This window comes from Erpetoichthys calabaricus, chromosome 11, assembly GCF_900747795.2.
Source record: "Erpetoichthys calabaricus chromosome 11, fErpCal1.3, whole genome shotgun sequence".
In the NCBI taxonomy this organism is placed as follows: domain Eukaryota; kingdom Metazoa; phylum Chordata; class Cladistia; order Polypteriformes; family Polypteridae; genus Erpetoichthys; species Erpetoichthys calabaricus.
In genome coordinates this window covers 108,572,664-108,588,887 of record NC_041404.2, presented here as the reverse complement: position 1 = coordinate 108,588,887, position 16,224 = coordinate 108,572,664, and positions in this window count along the sequence as shown.

Here is a 16,224-nt window from a genome sequence, read left to right as displayed (position 1 = left end):
TTAGTCCCTTAAACTGTGCACAAGCTTAATTCTTTTTCTACATACTGTATATGAAAAACAAATCATATAGAAATAATAAATCATATAGCTCTCTGCAGCATGATTAATACAAAATACAGTCCTTGGTATTTGTGAGTTAAATACTTATAATCATTACAGTTAATAATGTTTTTTTCTTCCTCATTTGGAAGAGTAGTTTACATAGAACCTTTTTGTCAGACAAGCTCCTCACTCTTAGTCTTCCATCAGTCATCTATAATTGGATTCTGGACTCCTTAATGGGCAGACCTTAGGTAGTCTGAATTGGGAACTGCATTTGCGACATACAGGTTTTCAAAACTGGGTCCCCTCAAGGCTGTGTACTAAGCCGGCTACTTTATACACTCTTCGGGAGTGACTGTGTTGCCTCCCAAAGTAACACCAGTATCATCAAATTTCCTGATAATACCACTGTCATTAGACTTATAACCAGGAGAGACGACACGTCCTACAGGATGGAGGTGGTAAATCTAGTAAGGAGGTGCCAGGACAACAATTAAACTTTAGTAAAACAAAAGTTGATTGTGGGCCCGGGGAAAAGGAGGAAGCAGTGCACACCACTGTACATCGGTGAGGCGGAGGTGGAGAGAGTGAAAACCTTTTACTTTCTTGGTGTTTATATTACCAAGGGTTCTACCTGGTCCAACAACACTATTCAGTTGGTAAAGAAATCTCAACAGTGTTTGTACTTCTTGAGAAGGCTAAAACACTTTGGCATTCCAGACAGTTGGAGGAAGTCTCATCATGAGCAAGATTGAGAAAGATGGAACTCAACACCTACAGGAGCCTCTTGTACTTCCCACTAGTTTTACAAGAGTCACAGTGACAAACTACAGGGAGTTAGTAATCAGGGGATTCATGCCATGAGAGAGTTGCAAGAGTACTGCTAGAATGGTGTAGGAGTTGTCTAAAGAGTTTTTTGTTTATGCTGACAACTGATTGACTAATGGTACGGTCCTTATGGATGACACTGCAGTTGTGACCCACTGGGCTGGCTACTATGAACAGCTGTTTAAAGCTGATTTCTCCAGCTAGGATGTTGGATATCTTTGGGTCCACAGTTCTTGAGGCTGATCCTCTAATTAGCTGTGAACCACCCAGTCTCACTGAGCTTGCACAAGTGGTAAACCAGCTGAGGGTAGGGAAGGTTGCAGGGATCTGTGGTATCTGGGGTGAACTTCTCCAGGCTGGTGGTAAGGCTGTCCTCCTGGCATTGCAAGCCATCTTTGCTTCCATATGGAAGACTGGGTTCATCCCAACTGACTGGAAAACAGGACTTGTCATCCCTATCTGGAAAGGGAAGGAGGATCGCCTGAATTGTGGCAACCATAGAGGGATAACACTGCTCTCGGTGCCGGGTAGGGTCCTTGCTAGGGTCGTCCTCAATAGGATCCGTGATCACTTGCTCACCTACCAGCGACCGGAGCAGTCTGGTTTTACACCTAAGATGTCTACCATTGACCACATCCTGGCACTGAGGGTCCTCATGGAGCGCAAACGCGAATATTGGTAGAATTTCTTTGCAGCCTTTGGCGCTTTTTGTAAAGCTATTGACTGAGTTGATCGAGCTGCCCTGTGGGAAATCCTGAAACCTTGCAGGATCCCCTCAAGGTCGCTCGATATCATGGCCAGCCTGTACACTGGTACTGTGAGTGCTGTGCAGAGTGGAGGCAGAACTTCTGCGTTTTTCCCAGTTTATTCTGGAGTTCATCAGGGGTGTGTTGCTCATACTATGTTCAATGCTTGCATGGACTGGGTGTTGAGCAAGGTCGTGGGGTCCAGTGGCTGTGGGGCATCTGTTGGCGAAGAAAGATTCACTGATCTTGACTTTCCGATGATGCTGTGATCTTTGCAGTGTCAATGGAGGCTCTGATCGGGGCTCTCAAGAACCTGAGCGAGGAGACTGAGTGTTTTGGCTTGTGAGTGACCTGGATAAAAACCAAGATCCAGGCCTTTAATGACCTCTTAGGTTGCTCCGCAACCTGACCTGACCTGACCTGCTGACAAAGTTTAGTGAGAGTTGTGCCTAGATACAATTGTGGGGTTTATGCAATGCTGACATAAAGAACAGAACATACCAAGAAATTGTCTAGGTAGAACCACACAGAATTTAGGCATTTTTGTAGTACAGTGGAACCTCGGTTCACGAACGTCTTGGTACACGTACAAATTGGTTTACGACCAAAAAGTTCGCCAAACTTTTGCCTCTGTTCACGACCTCACACTCGGTATACGAACAAGCCAGTTTCCCTTTCGCTTTGTACATGTTCAGTCTCTTCCTGTGCATTTCCTGTGCAGCGAGCAAGAGAGAGAGCGAGAGAGCACAACACACACATACATACACAGGCAGCGTGAGAGAGAGAGACAGACGCACACACACAGGCAGCGCGAGAGAGAGAGACGCACACACACAGGCAGCGCAAGAGAAAGAGATGCGCACACACACAGGCAGTGCGAGAGAGAGAGCTGGATGCATAAGGTAGGAAGGCAGTTAAAGAATGCACTGGGCTTGATTTTTTCACTTCTGTTTACAGCGATCGTTTCGTAGTGTGCATTGTTGCAATGTTACTTTTCTTGGTGGTTTATTAAAATACAGATTTTTTCAAATGTTCATTTTTTTCCTTGTGCTTAAAACTCATTAAAAAAAAGTGTTTTTAGCCAGCGGTTGGTAGCTCTATAGTACGAACTATTGCAGTGTTAGTTTTCTCTGTTGTTCAAGGTTTTCTCAGTGTTATTCAATGTTTTTACATTTAGTTTACTATTACGCTGTGTATTCTATGGTTTAATTAACTATATTTGTGCTTAAAAACTTAAAAAAAATATATATTTACATACAGTTCGTATGGTCTGGAATGGATTAATTGTATTTACATACAATCCTATGGGGGAAATTGCTTTGGTTCATGACCAAATCGGTTTACGACCAGAGTTTTGGAACGAATTATGGTCGTGAACTGAGGTTCCACTGTATCAGGTATCTGCTTTTAAAGAAGAAGGTCACCACTGGAGTGGTAACCCTTTGTAAATCATATATAGTTAGACACGGCTGCAACTAAGCCCTGGAACTGGACACATATTACTCAGGGCCATAGCCAAGGGAATCTGAAGGGGGAGAGAAAAAGACAGAGAAATTTTGGAGACAATTTCCAAAGAAAGGAGGAGACCATGAAATGTTCTGACGCCGTTACAAAGGTGACAAAGCAGAAAAAATAATGTGTAAAGGACCTGGAAATGAACGAATAAATCATATTCAAACCAATCCTGTTGTGATTTCTGTAACACAAAAATGACATAAAGGAGTAATTAGGCCTAAAAATACACAAAGACCTGACCAGAACTTCTCTAGGCCTGGGCCCAAAGGCTAGCCTACCCCACCCCAAGCAGCCTAACCACAAACACGAAAGGCAGCCTTTTTGCATGCAGAGACCCAAAATTGGGCTTAAGCTATTATACATTTAGCAAGACTCAAAATGTTCAAAAATGTCCTTTAGGAGAGAGGATAACCGGAGATTTGGCCTTCCAAACAAAAACAAAACAATGTTCATTATATTTTCAAAAATGTATTTAATAAATAATACAATGACTGAAAATGCCAATGCAAAAATAATGAAAAAGGCAAGCGCGTCCAATTCAAAGATAAAATCAAAGAAAAAATAATAAGAGCAAATAATAGGAAAAAGAAATGCCAACCACACGTACACAACTCCTCAAATCACAATGGCTGTCTACAGGACTTAAACCCTCAGCCAGAATAGGCTGAGGGTGATCCTATGAAGGTGATGTCAAGATGGACCCACCTCATGGTATTCTACCCACAGAACACAAGGGATAAAAAGAAACAGTGATACAGAATAATTAAACAAAAAGAAAAATTTCAAAAATTATAAACTTACATATTGTCAAGAAAAAACTAATATTAAATACTATAAAATATATAACAAAGAATAAAAATTCTAAAATAAACAAAATATGCTTCAAATACTTCAAGGACAAGATCTAGACTGACATATTAAAAGGCAAAGGTCAAAAACAAAAGATCAACAAATGTCGGATAACCAAAACCCAATATATAAAACAGCAAGCAACATTAAAGAAATACACAAAACCTCTCCCTAAAAGAGCTTAAGTACTAGCAGCCACACAAACATTACAAATCCAGAAACTTGGATGCAACAGACAGTGCACTGTCTTAAAGAGGAAATATCTTATGACATCATTGTCATGACATTAGTTCACATGATAACAAAAGCCTATGAACCCGTAAACAATATGGTCACAACCATGAAATTCTAAAAAAAATAGTTACAAAATGAACAGAAACCACAACATAACAACTAAAATTTCTACAAATCAAAACCCAGAAATAATCAAAAAATGGAACAGTTAAAGGATAAGAAACTATAGTTGCTTGTTTTATGTTTTGCTTTCTTTTGCTTGAAGGAGTGAATAGACAAGTACTTGTTTTAGTGTATATACTACAATGAACCTGAACCAAGACTCAGGCTTGCAACATGTTGTTAACTGACTTTGTTTTATGTGAAGCACCACGGGGCGCTCCAGCCACCCCAACACTGACACAGACAGACGCTAGGCACAAGTGCAGCATGCCAGATGTTTTATTTAGAAATGGGGAAGCACTTTCACTTACTCCCCACAGCAGCACAGTATAAAGCACCAATACAAATAAACACAGTCCCTTCTTTTCTTCTCTTCCTCTCCTTTCTGCCTCGACTCCTCCACTGGCAAGATTCATCCCTCCTCCTCCCGACTCTGGCTCCCCAAATAGAGTGAGGTGGCTCCTTTTACAGTATGTTACACCTGGGAGTGTGTTACACCTGGGAGTGCTCCAGATGGCTCATTGGGTTAACTGGAATTACTCCCAGGTGTGATGGAAACCCAATAGAGCAGGGCTCTGCCATCTCTGCAGCTCCCCCTAGCGACCCCCACGGAACCCAACAGGTCTGCATCAAACTCTAACTCCCAGTGTGCCCAGCGGGAATCTGTGGTGCCACAGCCACCCAGGGGGGCTGCCCTCTAATGTCCCGGAGAAGGTAGTGTCTTGTGGATGCTCTCTACTTAGGTCCTTCCATCCAGCTGCCATTCCAGCCAGGCGATGGCCACTGCCACCAGTCAAATGGGTTAGATTAGATTAAATTGTAACGGCCGATCCCTTACCCAGCCAGCAGCTACACCTCCAAACCCTGTGGCCTGGATAAATTACTGAGCTGAATCGAAATAACAAGCCGTACCTCTAACAAATGAAAATTTTTTCCCCACAATTGACGGTTTAAACAAGCACGCAAAAAACAGATGATATGTAAAAATAGGTAATTATATTAAAATGAGCAATAAGAAAAAAAATGCACAATAATCATATATATATAACCCTCACCAAAGCAACAACACCATATATATATATATATATACACACACACACACAAACAATAAACCCTCCCTTGCCCTTGTAACATATAACAAACAACACGAATAACAAAAAAAATGAATGAGATATGGAAATGAATGTGAACTTGAGTCCGGTCATAAAAACTGTCCTGAATACGGTTGACTGAATTAGCGATAAATGAGTTGTTCGATTTTCCCGGAACAAAATGGAGCAGCCTCACCGTGAATCCTCGGTGCGTGGTGGAAGATGAAGTCCGACCCCGGAGTCTCTCGTGATGAGGGTGTTGAGGTAAGTCCGGCGGATTGAAAAACAAACTGGATGAAATTGCGCGATGTGGAGTACAGCAGATACAAATGGCTCGTGGTCGTGAAAATGAAAAGTCTCCTTCTCTCCTCTCCTTCCTCCCTTACTGTTCCCTCCTGATTACTTAAATAGTCCTGTGATGGATGTAATTGATTAATAGCAAACAGGTGTTTTCCAGGATTGAGGCTGCGGTCTCCTCCCATCATCCGTCCCCCTTTACGGGGATGACATTCACTGACACACAAACAGCAAACGGGACGATGGAAACAAGACGCACATGGTACTAACATTGACAACACTATTACTACTATGTAGCCCCGCTACAAAATATACTTTTTTCAATCCCAAAGGGAAATTTAGATGCAATCAGAAGCAGAAACATTAAAAATATAGACACACAGGACAAATAATACAATAAATAGGTCGATAAATAAATCTCTCTATTATATAAAAAAATCTTGAGACAAAACTTTTTTCCGGCAACGAGACGTGATCTTTTGAAGAGAGTCACAGATACACTTTTGAAGAGAGACACTTTCACATCCCGTGAGACAGGCACGTCACGTCATACTTAAAACTTTTGTAAACAAGTCCCGTGATACACATGCAGAGCAGGTTAGAGATAAATGAGTGAAAAGATCACATTAGCACAAACAAACAGAAAAAATTACTCGGTGAAATAACGGAAAATAAAGCGAAAAGAGATTGCATAGTGTTTGAGGACAAAAGGACAGGTGCTGTGCAGGCTTTTAAATGTTCAAAGCGCCGCCTGAAATGGCAATCATGTGGAATGAAAGCAGCAGCAAGCCAAAGCTGATCCAGCAAAGAGGAAGTAAAAAAAATAATAACTGTTACTTGTTTCCCATTGTATCACCGTTTAAAAAGGGAGTTCAGAGGAGTGACCGCATCACCTTGGTGTGCATTCAGCCACACTCTTCACAACGGCATGTGGGGGGAGAGATTGGTATGCAAGTAAAGTTCAAATCACACGGCATGGCAGCGCGTAGCGCTGGCAGGGGGGATGGAAGGGGTAGGCGAGCGAAGTGCAGATCACGCAGCAAAACAGCAGGAGCAAGCCAACAGCTAATCGAGCAAAGAGGAGTTAAAAAAAATGTATTTGTATCCCATTGTAACACCATTTAAACGTGGTTTAGGAGAAGCGACCGCGTCTCCTTGGGGTGCGTTCAGCCCCCGTCTTCACAACGGCGCAAAGTGTGTGGGGGGGGGGAGTTGGCAAGCGAATCCCCTTAGTAAATAAATAAATATTAAATGTATATTTGTACATAAATAGCAAATTAAAGAGTATTAATATTTTGTCTGGGATGTCCAGAGGAAGCACGCAGAAAAAATCTCCAGAAGCTCTTCTTAGCATACCATGGAGAAATGAACCTGAGGCTAAAACTGCTTCAAGAAAGCCCCTCCTGGAGAAGATACAGGGGATTTTTCATGACGGCAGCCCATTTCGCCACTATCTTCTTTTCCAGAACAGCTTCCAGTGTGTCCCGGATTAGCCCTGTGATGGAGCAGGCTTTCCTGAGAAGTTCATTCAGGCATCATGTGTCCTTTGAACTTGACTTGCTTCCCCAGGAGATCACAGTGTTGAAGAATACACTGGCTGCTATGAAGTGGTAAAACATCTTCAGCAGCTTACTGCATGCATCACAAGACCTGAGTTACCTTAGGAGGTACAGTCTTCTCTGGCTCTTTTTGTATGATGTCAATGCATTGTCAGGCCAGTCCAGGTTGATATTTATGTGAACTGGCAGGTACTTGTAGCTCTGCACCACTTTCACATCCTCCTTCTGAATGGTGACTGGTTTCAAAGGCTCGTTGGCATGTCAGAAGTCAACCACAAATTTTTTTGTCTTGTTGATGTTGAACTGCTGGTGATTCTCCCTGTACTGCAAGACAAAGTAATCCACAACCTTCCTGTACTCTGACTTGTCTCCAGAATTAGTTCAGTCTATGATGGAGGAGTCACCTGAGAGAATTTATGTAGATGGCAAGCGCTGCTATTGTACTGGTTGCTTGTGTAGGGGCTAAACAGGAATGGAGACTGGACAGTTTCCCGAGTTTCTCCAGTGTTACACACCATTATTTCAAACACACAGTCCTTGAGTCTCCGAAAACTGCTGTCTCTTGGTCAGGTAGTCCGTGATCCAGGGGAATGTGGAGGCATCAAGATAAATAAATATCCTTGAGCTTTTGTCCTGCTTGATGAAGCCAAATAGTGTTAAGGGCACTGGAAAAAAATCAAAGAATAACATCCTGACTGTGGTGCCAGCTTTGTCCAAGTTTGAGTAGGCTCAGTGGAGAATGTAGATCAAAGCATCACACACACCTGGTTGGAAAACTGCAGAGGATCAAGATGTTGTGGAAACCAGGGGTCGGAGATGTTTCAGGACCAGCCTATCAAATGGCTTCATGATGTATGAAGTAATAACAACTGGTCTAAAGTCTTTGGGATAACTGGAATGACATTCATATCATACAGTCATGGCCGAAATTATCAGCACCCCTGGAATTTTCCCAGAAAATGCACCATTTCTCCCAGAAAATAGTTGCAATTACAAATGTTTTGGTATACACATGTTTATTTCCTTTATGTGTGTTGGAACAACACAAAAAACAGAGAAAAAAAGCCAAATGTGACATCATGTCACACAGAACTCCAAAAATGGGCCGGACAAAATTATTGGCACCTTTTCAAAATTGTGGGTAAATCGTTTTATTTTAAGCATATGATGCTCGTTTGAACTCACCTGTGGCAAGAAACAGGTGCTGACAATATAGCAATCACACCTGAAGCCAGTTAAAATGGAGAAAAGTTGACTCAGCCTTTCTGTTGTGTGCCTGAGTGTGCCACACTAAGCATGGAGAACAGAAAGAAGAGCAGAGAATTGTCTGAGGACTTGAGAACAAAAATTGTGGAAAAATATTAACAATCTCAAAGCTACAAGTCCATCTCCAGAGATCTTCATGTTCCTTTGTCCACTGTGCGCAACATAATCAAGAAGTTCACAACACATGGCACTGTAGCTAATCTCCCTGGACGTGGGCGGAAGAGAAAAATTGATAAAAGACTGCAACGAAGGATAGTCCGAATGGTGGATAAACAGCCCCAATCAACTTCAAAACATATTCAAGCTGTTCTGCAGACTCAGGGTGCAACAGTGTCATATCGAACTATCCATCAACATCTAAACAAAATGAAACGCTATGGCAGGAGAGCCAGGAGAACCCCACTGCTGACACAGAAACATAAAAAAGCCAGACTGGAGTTTGCCAAAATGTATTTGAGGAAGCCAAAATCCTCCTGGGCGAACGTCTTGTGGACAGATGAGACCAAGGTAGAGCTTTTTGGTAAAGCTCATCATTCTACTGTTTACAGAAAACGGAATGACGTCTACGAAGAAAAGAACACAGTACCTACAGTCAAACATGGTGGAGGTTCTAAGATGTTTTGGGGATGTTTTGCTGCCTCTGGCACTGGATGCCTTGACTGTGTGCAAGGCATCATGAAATCTGAAGACTACCAAAAGATATTGGGGCGCAATGTAGGGCCCAGTGTCAGAAATCTGGGTCTGCGTCAGAGGTCATGGGTATTCCAGCAGGACAATGACCCCAAACATACCTCTAAAGGCACCCAGAAATGGTTGAAGACAAAGCGCTGGAGAGTTCTGAAGTAGCCAGCAATGAGTCCGGATTTAAATCCAACTGAACACTTATGGAAAGATCTCAAAATTGCTGTTGGGAGAAGGCGCCCTTCAAATCTGAGAAACCTTGAACAGTTTGCAAAAGAAGAGTGGTCGGAAATTCCAATTGAGAGGTGCAACAAGCTTGTTGATGGTTATAGGAAGCGCTTGATTTCAGTTATTTTTTCCAAAGGCCATGCGACCAAATATTAAGTTGAGGGTGCCAATAATTTTGTCCAGCCCGGTTTTTGAGTTTTGTGTGAAATGATGTCAGATTTGGCTTTTTTCTCTGTTTTTTTGTGTTGTTCCAATGCACATAAAGGAAATAAACATGTGTATACCAAAACATTTGTAATTGCAACAATTTTCTGGGAGAAATGGTGCATTTTCTGGGAAAATTCCAGGGGTGTCGATAATTTCGACCATGACTGTATGAATGATATGAGGAATATATTTCTAAGTTTGTTTGGATGGTTATGATTTGAAACAGTGCTTCCACTTTTTCTCTTTTAGCATTGTTCTGGTAACTTGTATAATTACTTTTACTGGAGATCAAGTTTGCTTCTTGTTAAATCAATTCATTTTTATCTAGATCTAGACATTTTTCTGGGATTTTTAATTTTTTCCTGATTCTAAGTTCTTTGTTCATTTCTGTTTTAGTATTTCATTTACATTTAGTTTTTTGCGTGATACTACATTGAATTTTGGTTGACGTTGCCATTTTTTTTCTATCATCTGAACGTGGGTACTACTTGCTGGGGTTGAGCTGCCAAAAGTCATGAAGTGTGATATCATCAGGATAACTCTGTTTAAGCCAGATGTGTGCTGTAAACAATATTGAAGATTGGGGATTCATGTCTAAAATCTTTTTGTGTTTGTTCTTTTTGTATTTTTACCTTTTTGCTAAGCTCTTTTGTCCATGAGTTTTAATTACATATTGGACTTGCACTTGCACACAACCAGAGTTTTGACTTTCTCTTATTTATTTATTGGTTTTCAGTTTCATCTTCTGCTCCCACTTCTTGTCCTGATCACCTGCCAAGTATCATCATGGCAGAACAGTTGCTATGCCTTCAGTTAAGCTTGATGTGTTTTTTTTTCTAAAGCAGTGTTTTGGTATGATTTATGATACTGTGTTTTCAGACCAGGTTGTACATATTATTAGGTTGATTTAAAATATTTTAGTTGTGTAAGAAGCCATTAATGTATGCATAGTCACACTTATTTTAAATAGAGCGCACAAACTGTAGGCAAAAATGCCATAGGGAAGAAAAGACATTTTTCCTGAAGGTGCTTAAGGGAATGGAAACAACGCAAAAGGTTATTCCATAACAAGTTTTGGTTGTCTGAATGACTTAAAACATAGAAGAAGAATGACTCACTGTGATGCATGGAACTTTTTTCATAATTAAGTCTATTAATTGTTGAGTTGGCCACTTGCAATTTTCAGTAATCATGCCTAATTTATTCTGCAGGTAAATAAATAAATAAATAAGCCAGACCTCTGGCAATGTCTGGAGCACTGTCTTTCACATAATGTGCCTCTGGAACCCATTAACTGTACAAATTTGCAATTGAAGACTTGGCTTGTTGAAGGATTTTTTTTTTTTGCCCTAAATATTTTCTTAAAACTTCTGTCACCTTTGATCTTTTATTTGTTGGCTTGTTCTGGAGCTAATGGAAATGCAGAGGTGGAGGCAGCTTCCTGCTATATAGAGATACCTCAATGATTTATCACTCTTGAGCATTCAGTCATACAACTATTGAGGCAATGTTTCTTTTTCTTTCTTTTTTTCAGTTACAAGGAAGTTGCGGTTTTTCAGTCACTGACTTAATTTTATGATTCTGGAAAATGACAGCAGCCTAAAGCAATTTGTCTAAAAGCATATGGAGCAGGATGCCATCTGTTGTGGTGAGGAGGGTGGAGTGTTTCTTTAGTGGAATATTCTGGACGAGGTCACCTAGGATCAAATAAACTGATGGGTAAACAGCTGGCAAAAAGGAGTGCTGATTTAAAATACAATTTTCAGCATATTGCTCCTGCAATTACTGGTATTTCCTGGTAGTACTAAAGCTCTCACAAAGGGGCACTTTTTGAACATTAACTTTTTGGCAGCATTTTTGAATGTTGCTTCTACACTAAGACACATAACCTGACATAGTAAAGCTGGACAAGGAATGATCTTGTTGAGCATATTCTTTTAGAAGCTAGTCAGAGTTCTTCAGAATATCATTCCTGCAATGCAAAAGAAAAAACAAAATGTAGTGCTAAAGCTGGATCAAGGGGGCACTGTTTGAACATACACTTTGGGGTAGTATTTCAGTTTCCATCTGAATATTATCCCAGCATGTAGACTGATAAAACTAACACTCGCCAAAAAGAACACTCAACATTCAGCAGCATTTCAGACTCCAGAATGTTTTTTTTTTTTAAATATTTTTATTTTATTAATTTTCATTGTAATCATTCCATACAAACAGATCAATTTATAACCCAACAAATTTGAAGACTAATCAAACCCCACCCCTGAGAAGGAGAGCTTAGCTAAAGGAAAATTGCTTTAGGCTTTTTAATAAGGCAACATTAAACAAAAGAAAGGGAGAAGTGAATATCTATGTAAATAAGAGATGGAGAAGGGAGTTAAATGCAATAATAGTTATTTCTCTTATTCTAAAATAATATTGATTAAATCCTGCCATGTTTTGAAAAAATGTTGTACAGATCCTCTAACTGAAAATTTGATTTTTTCCAATTTCAAATAATATAAAACATCGGTTTCCCACTGACTTATAAGAGGAGAGTTAGGATTCTTCCAATTTAACAAAATAAGTCTGCGTGCCAAAAGTGTAGTGAATGCAATCACAGTTTGCTTGTCCTTCTCTACTTCAAGTCCATCTGGAAGAACACCGAACACAGCTGTTAATGGGTTAGGAGGGATTGTGATACCAAGGCTGTCTGAGAGGCACTTAAAAATTTTTGTCCAAAATGATGTTAGTTTAGTGCAGGCCCAAAACATGTGACCCAGTGAGGCAGGGGCTTGGTTGCAGCGTTCGCAGGTTGGATCCTGCCCTGGAAACATTTTGGACAGTTTTAAGCGAGACAGATGGGCTCGATATATAATTTTTTGTTGAATAATTCTATGCTTTCCGCATATAGAACTCGAGTGAATTCTCTGCTTTGCTACCTTCCACTCCTTTTTTGATATATTGATTAAGAGATCTTCTTCCCAATGTCCTCTTGGATCTTTGAAAGGTAGGGACTCTAATAAGATTTTATATATTGCGGAAATAGTGTTTGTTTCCTCGAAATTGAGCAGTATTTTTTCCAGCATTGTGGAGGGTGCAAGATGGGGGAAATCGGGCAATTTCTGTTTAACAAAATTTCTAATTTGAAGATAGTAAAAGAAATGTGTAGCTGGGAGGTTGAATCCATCCATCCATCCATTTTCCAACCCACTGAATCCGAACACAGGGTCACGGGGGTCTGCTGGAGCCAATCCCAGCCAACACAGGGCACAAGGCAGGAACCAATCCTGGGCAGGGTGCCAACCCACCGCAGTGGGAGGTTGAATTTTGAACATAATTGTTCAAAAGATGTAAATATGTTGTCTATATAAAGATCTCTGAGCATTTTAATCCCAAAACTTTTCCAGGTATTAAAAACTGGATATACTTGCGAAGGTTGAAAGAGGTGGTTCTCTTGCAGAGGTGCCACTGATAAAAGATTTTCCATCTTAAAATGCTTCCTAATTTGGTTCCATATTCTGAATGAGTAAAGCACAATTGGGTTATTAGTATATTTGCGATAACTTTCATTTATTGGAGAGCAGAGCAGGGAATATAAAGAAGTACTACAGGATTTTACTTCTATTGCGGACCAAGCCTGTGTATGTTCATTTATTTGTGTCCAGGTTTTTATGGCTTGTATGTTTGCTGCCCAGTAATAAAACTGAAAATTAGGTAAAGCCATGCCACCTTCTGCCTGAGGTCTTTGTAGGGTCGCTCTTCGGATACGTGGGTAATTTGAGTTCCAAATGAATAAGGTTATTATTGAATCTAACTGTTTAAAAAATGATTTATTGATATATATTGAAATGTTTTGAAATAAAAAGAGAAGTTTAGGAAGGATATTCATCTTAACAATGTTAATTCTTCCGGCTAGAGTGAGATGAAGGGTTGACCATCTATGCAAGTCTTGCTTAATTTTTTCCATACAGACGCCAAAATTTTGTTGATAAAGAGCTTTATGTTTACTTGTGATATTTACCCCTAGGTATTTAAACTGATCTGCTATGGTAAAAGGTAGGGTGTCTAATCTAATATTATATGCTTGTGAATTCACTGGAAAGAGTATACTTTTATTCAGATTAATTCTAAGACCAGATATCTTTTGAAATTCTGTTAGTGCTGTTAAAACAGCGGGGACAGTGTTTTCTGGGTCTGATATATATAAGACCATATCATCTGCATATAGAGAAATTTTCTGTTCCAGTCCTTCTCTGACAATCTCCTTTATCTGATAAGAATTTCGGCAGTGAACCGCCAGTGGTTCAATAGCGATTGCAAACAACAGTGGCGACAAGGGACATCCTTGTCTGGTACCACGTTCCAGTTTAAAGTAGTCTGAGCAAATGTTATTAATACAAACTGAAGCTTCTGGATTGGTATACAGTAGTTTGATCCAAGCACAAATATTCGGGCCAAACCCAAATTTCTCCAATGCAGTGAAAAGGTAATTCCATTCATCCATCCATCCATCCATTTTCCAACCCGCTGAATCCGAACACAGGGTAACGGGGGTCTGCTGGAGCCAATCCCAGCCAACACAGGGCACAAGGCAGGGAAACAATCCTGGGCAGGGTGACAACCCACCGCAGGATACACACAAACACACCCACACACCAAGCACACACTAGGGCCAATTTTAGAATCGCCAATCCACCTAACCTGCATGTCTTTGGACTGTGGGAGGAAACCGGAGCGCCCGGAGGAAACCCACGCAGACACAGGGAGAACATTAATTCCATTCAATCATGTCAAATGCCTTTTCTGCGTCTAATGATAGTAATATCTCTGGGGTGTTTGATTTTGCTGGTGAATATATGACATTAAACAAGCGTTGGAGATTTGAAGATAGGTGTCGGCCTTTAATAAATCCAGTTTGATCTTGTGATATTACCGAGGGCAGCACTTTCTCCATCCTTCTAGCTAGGATTTTTGAGAGTATCTTAACATCATTATTCAGGAGTGAAATTGGTCTATATGATGCACATTGTAACAAGTCCTTATTTTGTTTAGGAAAGACGATGATTAATGCTTGTCGAAATGTTTGAGGTAGAATTTGGTTGTCTCTAGCTTCTGTAAATGTTGCCAATAAGAGTGGAGCTAGCTGAGTGGAGAATTTCTTATAAAATTCTACGGGGTAACCATCAGGGCCTGATGATTTCCTGCTTTGTAGTGACTTTATAGCGTCTAGTAATTCTGTTAGCGTTAGAGGTTTATCCAGTTCCTCAGCACTTAAAGCATCTATTTGTGATATTCGTGAATTATCCAGAAATGCATTAGATTGTGTGTTGTCTTCTTTGGACTCAGTGGAATATAAAGACTTATAGTAATCTCTAAATATGTGCATTATTTTATTATGGTCGATGATTTCTTCTCCATTCTTGTTGGTGATTACTGGTATTGCATTGTGAACTTCTTGTTTATGAATTTGTTGAGCTAAAAGCTTATTAGCTTTTTCTCCGTGTTCATAGTAATGCTGTCTAGACTTATAAATAAGTTGTTCAGTTTCTTTAGTTGTTAAGATGTTAAGTTCTGTATGTAGGGCCTGCCTTTTCCTGTGGAGAACTTCATTTGGACGCCTGGCTTGTTCTTCATCTATTCTAGTAATTTCATTTCTTAGCTCTGACACTTTCTTGGCTTCTAATTTATTTCTGTGGGAGAGATATGAAATAATCTGTCCTCTTAAGAAGGCCTTTAGAGTTTCCCAGAGTGTTCCTGCAGAGACCTCTGTGGACGTGTTTGTCTCTAGGAAGAAGCTGATTTGTTTGGATATAAATTCTGTGCAGTTCTCGTCTGCCAATAAAAGAGGGTTAAGACGCCATCTGCGAGGTGAGTATGAGGGGCTTATTGATTTTAGCTCCAAGACTAGAGGGGCATGGTCAGAGATAACAATTGTGTCATATTTGCATGATTTAATTGTAGGCAGGAAATTATTATCCATAAAAAAATAATCAATTCTTGAGTAGCTATAATGCACTGGTGAGTAGAACGAATATGTTCTGGAGTTTGGGTTAAGAAACCTCCAGGGGTCTGATAAGTTGTGATCATTCAAAAACTGTATAATTATCTTTGCAGTATTAGATGTCGTCCCCCCTGTCACAGGAGTCCTATCTAAGAGTGGATTTAAAACACAATTAAAGTCCCCAGTCATTATAATTTTATGAGTGTTCACATTGGGAATGGATGCAAATAGATTTTGCATGAATTCCTTATCATCAACATTGGGTGCATAAACATTTATCAAAGTAATTTTACTGTTATATAAGTTGCCCATGACCATCACATATGTCCCTTCAGGGTCCGACACTACATCTAATGCTACAAATGGAACTGTTCTATGTATGAGAATTCCTTCCCCTCTAGTTTTCTTTATAAAGCTAGAATGGAACATTTGGCCAGTCCAGTCTTTTTGTAATCTGAACTGATCCTTGGTTAGTAAGTGGGTCTCCTGTAGAAATACTATTTTAGCGTTTAAGCCTGTTAGGTGAGAGCATACTT